Raw genomic sequence first — 6,000 nt, forward strand, 5'->3', positions numbered from 1 at the left:
AACATGGCGAAACCCCATCTCTACTAAAAATACAAAAATTAGCCAGGGGTGGTGGTACGCGCCTGTAATCCCAGCTACTCTGGAGACTGAGGCAGGAGAATCACCTGAATCCAGGGGGCCGAGGTTGCAGTGAGCTGAGATCACGCCAAGATACTCCAGCCAGGGTGATAGAGTTAGACTACGTCTCAAAAAAAAAAAAAAAAAAAAACCAAAAACCCACAGAGGAGTGAAAGAGGAGAAAATGATCCGGAGACATGGGCATCCAGCAAGAGAAAGCTTCTTCGTCTCTCTGTGTTGGGGTAGTGGGTGGGAAGGGGAGGTCAAACTGCAAGGCCCTTCTTTCCTCCTCCCCAACCCCAGGTTCAACTGTGAAAGGAGGGGTTCCTAGGCTGCACATAGGTGCTTAGAGAAGTCCTAGTACATAGGATTTTCTCTCCACTTCTCAGCACACAGGCCAGGAATCTGCAAGCCCCCATAGCACAGGCCCACATTCAGGGGTTCGTTAAGAAATGGCTGAGGAATGTGCCAAGGCAGGTGTGCAGGTGTGCTGGAGGGCAGCTGAGAGAGACCTACACACACCAGAGTAGTTTGGAAAAAGTGGCTGAGGGTTTCTGGATCTTTGCAAAGCACAAAAGTTCGGAACAAATCTGTGGTGTGCAGCACGGTGCCCGTAGCAAGTCCCAGTTCAGCACCTTGAAAACCCAAGTGGGACCAGCCAAGCAAGCACCAGGGCCCAGGAACTAAACCAGGAAAGTCTCAAGACATCAGAGACCAGTAAACCCTGAAGAACCACATGTGAGAAAGGATTCTTTTCCCAGTGCCATGAGGCTACAGAAGCCCGCCCTGTCTCCAGACGCCATCTTGGAAAAGAGATGTGGGAACAGGAAGTGTGTTAGTCAGAATGCAGAATCAGTTACCATGACAGAGACCAAAGTGACAGTGACATAAACAAGATAAAAGGTTTCTCTCTTGTGAAGCATCCAAGTATTAGCAGTCCAGAGCTAATGGAGAAGCTCTTTGGTGTTGGAGACCCAGGTTCATTCTCCCTTGAGCTCTTCCATTCCTAGACTGTTGGCTTCATCTGGTCTAGGATGGCTCCACACCATGGCACTTTCCAGGCAGCAACATAGAGACTGTATGAGTATTATCCGATTGGCCAGAACTGAGTCACGTGGCTGTACCTGGCTTCAAGTGAGGCTGGGAAATGTAGTCTTTAATTGGGAAGCCATGGGCCTGGCTAAAGCTCAGGAGTTCTACCGCTAAAGGAAGTAAGGGGGCTGCCAGGAAGACAGCCTGAAAGACGAATCCACTTTCCCAAAGGAATCTGAAGGAAAGTGATTTAAACCAGTGGAATCTGAGCTGTCTCTAAGCGGCAGCTTCAAGTCATCTCTTCCCCATGGAAGAAATTCCTGGCAGGTCCTGGTGGCTCATGCCTGCCATCCTAACACTTTTGGAAGCCAAAGCAAGAGAATTACTTGAGCCAGTTGTTCCAGACCAGCCTGAGCAACACGGTGAGACCCTGTCTCTATAAAAATACAAAAAATTTACCAGGATGTGGTGGCACATGCCTGTGGCCCCAGCTACTTGGGAGGCTGAGGCCAGAGGATCACTTGAGCCCCGGAGGTCAAAGCTGCAGTGAGCCACGATCAAGCTACTGCACTCCAGCCTGCGCAGCAGAGCAAGACCCTGTCTCAAGAAAAAAGAGAAAGAAAGAGGAAGAAATTCCTGGCTGCTCTTAACACGGTTATTTTGCAAAAGGGAGACGCTGAATTTATAAATGATTTGTGTGTGTGTGTGTGTGTGTGTGTATGTGTTGATAAATAGAAGGCTTATTGCAAAATCTGTGACCAACTCAAGGGAAGCCCACAGTTTTCGGACTCACTTCTAGCCACATTGTATGTCACCACCTCTGTTCTGTCTCCTTATACTTCCACTTTTCTCCCCTAAATCGCTCTTAATGCAGAAACTTGTTCTTGGGAGGAAAAGACTTGACTCTGTAGAGGCAGGGTTAAGTGCAATAAGGTGTGTGCAGCTTTTAGCTGCACAAATGGAGAAAAGTATTAACGATTTTCTATTTGTTTGTGTTAAGCAACACTGTGGACAATGAATTCCATATCTTTGCTAAGATGAACTTTCATGTAATATTTTGCAAGACAAATCAGGATATATTAATACTATATCCTATAATATTTAATACAAGATATAATTAATATAATTAATATATTAATTAAGACAGGGATAGGTCATAGGAACTCTTAGAAGTCACTTCCCTAGAAGCAAAGCCTGAGATGTGTTGCAAGTGAGTTATGGAGGGCATGCTCTCAGGAGAAACCTAGAGGGGAGGGAGGGAAAGAGAAGAGGGCAAAGGAAGATTCCCTGTAAAGACAAAGCTTCAGGAGGAGATGGGTCTCAGCCTAATCCCACTGAGAGCTCTGGAGCATGGCTGATACCATAGAGATAGATTCTTCTGCCCAAAGGCAAGAAGGCTGAGCCGTTACATCCCCCGCATCCATCAGTCGTTGGCAATAAGGCGGGTGTAGCCTCCCAACCATCTTGTGTGGAGGGTTGGGGGACAGCTCCCACAACCAAGAGCAGAATGGGAACCAGCCTGAGAGGGGTGGGGAGTGAGCTCATAGCAGCCAACACCACAGCAGGGAAGAGGCAGTGTACAGGCCCAGTACAGGGGACCTGGGCAGGGCACCAAGAGCATCTTCTGCGCTTGGAGTTATCACAACAGATGCATGATACTAAAGTCACAGATCTATGATAGGTTTTTGGTTGCATTAACTATTCTATTTATTCATTTTTAATGGACTTTATTTTCTAGAGCCATTTGAGGTTCACAGCAATTTCAGTGGAAAGTTTCATTTTTCTTAAACTCTGTGTTTAACACAGAGTTCCCATATTCCTCCCCCACCCCCAGCTTGTTTACAATCAACATCTCACATCTGAGTGGCACATTTACTGCAATCAATGAACCCACACTGATACATCATTATCATCCAAAGTCAGTAGTATACATGAAGGTTCACTCTCGGTGATGTATGTTTTCCGGGTTTTGACCAACATCCAATGACATGTATCCGCCATTGCAGTATCATACAGAGTAGTTTCACTGCCCAAAATCCTCTGTGGTCTGCCTATTCTTCTCTCCCAACCCCTGGCAACTGCTGATTTTTTTTTCCTGTCTCCATAGTTTTGCCTTTTCCAGAATGTCATATAGTTGGAGTCATGCAGTATGTAGCCTTTTCAGATTGGCTTCTTTCATTTAGTAATATGCATGTAAGGTTTCTCCATGACTGTTCCTGGCTTGATAGCTCATGTCTTTTTAGCACTGAACAATGTAATATTCCATTTCCTGGAGGTACTACCTTTAATAAAGAAAGAACGCTTTTTTTTTTTTTTGGTGCCAGAGTGTTGCTCTGTCACCCAGGCTGGAGTGCAGTGGCACGATCTTGGCTCACTGCAACCTCTGCCTCCCAGGTCCAAGCAATTCTCCTGCCTTAGCCTACCAAGTAGCTGGGATTACAGGCACCTGACACCAGGTCCGGCTAATTTTTGTATTTTTAGTAGAGATGGGGTTTCACCATGTTGGTCAGGCTGGTCTTGAACTCCTGACTTCAATTAATCCACCCACCTCAGCCTCCCAAAGTGCTGGGATTATAGGCATGAGTCACCGCACCTGGCCTCAATAAGGTTGCCATAAAAAAAAAAAAAAAAAAAAGAAAGAAAGAAAACTTTGGACTATAGAGCTAACAGGTATAAACATTTTAGTTGAATATTCTCTATAGACATTTTTGATAAAAACTTGGGCTTCAAGTCAGGAACATGTCTTCCATTTCAACATAACTTTAGTATCACTCTCTCTTTTAATTTATGCTTTTTATTTTATGCATCTTTGAAAGCTGCCTTCAACCCATTCTGGAATAAATTGGGTGGAAATAAATAAAGACAGAAACACCTGTTTCATCTTTGTATTTCCCAAGTGCCTTTGACCTTAAGAGTCTGGGCAGTTTTACAAGTGCCTTTGTGGTGTATTTCCAGTATCAAGAGTAAAACTGAGATTGTGGTGCCAGGGTCGAACCCCAGAGGTTGCAAGTCACGTGTTCCACTCTGCTGAGCCTTGGGGAAGTACCCTTAGATACCAAGATAAATAGTCAACATCTTTTCCTTTGGGTCAGTAAGCACTTTTTAGTCACATGGTAAGTGCAATTCACAGACTTTGGCTGCCATATGATGGCGTAGGCTGGTCTGGGTCAGATGATTTATCCAGATTAGTTCAGCTCACTTGAGCCAAGCATTTCCTCAGATCTGTGTCTTGGCAATGAGCTTCTTAACATTTTGAGCTGCCCAGAATGTCATTCCCTACAGTGTGCTGACAGGCAGGTTAATAAAGAGTTCTTAGATTCCTGGACTCAGAAGGCATCTTGAGGTCAACAGTGATGGTGGAAACAACATGAACGCCCCAGAGACTGGCTGGGTGACCTTGGGCAGGTAGCAACACTATGGTGGTCCCGGGCCTCCTTCTCATCTTGAAGGTGAAAAGGTTGAACTCGAGGATTCGTAGGATCTCATCCAGCTTTTGCAGATCAGCTGGTCTAGCGCTTCCCAAACTCTTGGATTTTACAGATCAGTATAGTTCATCGATTTTTAAGAACTGACAGAAGGTGTTTACCTTTTACTTTCCTAGGAAGGACAATAAAAATCAACTACTACTGCCATTTTTTATCACATCGTTTCCAGAAGGAAAGAACATATTAACATAACAACCAAAAAAAAAGTGGAAGGAAATAACCTCAGCACAAAAGATAGTGCTTGTTAGGACAAGTGGGATGGAACTTGGCTTCAACACATATGCTTGCTGTGCACCGGCTCTTTCTTCCTCCTTTTTTTTTCTTTTTTTTTTTTTTGAGATGGGTGTCTCACCTTGTCACCCAGGTTGGAATAGAGTGGCACCATCTCGATGGAGTTTCGCTTTTGTTGCCCAGGCTGGATTCAATTGCAGATCTGCTCACCGTAACCTCCGCCTCCCAGGGTCAAGTCATTCTCCTGCCTCAGCCTCCCCAGTAGTTGGGGTTACAGGCATGCGCCACCACACCAGGCTAATTTTGTATTTTCAGTAGAGACGAGTTTCTCCATGTTGGTCAGGCTGGTCTTGAACTCCTGACCTCAGGTGATCCGCCCGCCTTGGCCTCCCAAAGTGCTGAAATTATAGGCATGAGCCACGGCACCCAGCCCCATTCTTCCTTTTTAATAAGTAAATTATTGAGGTGTTATCTACGTATCATACAATTCACTCATGTTGAGTGTGCAATTCAATAATTTGTAGTAAATTCATGGAGTGTGCAAGTACACTACAATCTAATTTTAGAACATTTCCACCATCCCCAAAAGATCCCTGTAGTCACTCCTTTTCCCATCCACCAGATCCAGGCAACCACGAATCTACTTTCTGTCTCTATAAATTCCACCTTTTCTGGACACTTCATATAATGGTATGGCATTATGTGGCATTTGTGTCTGGCTTCTTTCATTTAGCATCATGTTTTCAAGGTTCTTCCATGTTGTAGCATGCATCAGTGAGTGCTTCATTCCTTTTTTTTTCTTTTAATGGGGTCTTGCTCTGTCACCCAAGCTGGAGTGCAGTGGCATGATCATGGTTCACTGCAGCAACCTTGACCTCCAGGCTCAAGCAATCCTTACCCTCCTCCAGCCTTAGGAGTATCTGGGACAGGCGTGCACCACCACGCTTAATTTCTTTTTTTTTTTTTCTTGTACAGACAGAGTCTCACTATGTTGCCCAGGCTGATCTCAAACTCAAGCGATCCTCCAGTCTCAGCCTCCTAAAGTGCTGAGACTAAAGGGATTAGCCACTGCACCTGGTGCTTCATTTATTTTGATGGCTCAATAACATTTCATTGTAAGGATAGGCCACATTTTGTTTATCCATTCATCTATCGATGGACACTTGGTTGTGTATGGGCATTTGGGTTGTTTCTG

The sequence above is a fragment of the Papio anubis genome, chromosome 7 (genome assembly GCF_008728515.1).
Source record: "Papio anubis isolate 15944 chromosome 7, Panubis1.0, whole genome shotgun sequence".
Taxonomy (NCBI): domain Eukaryota; kingdom Metazoa; phylum Chordata; class Mammalia; order Primates; family Cercopithecidae; genus Papio; species Papio anubis.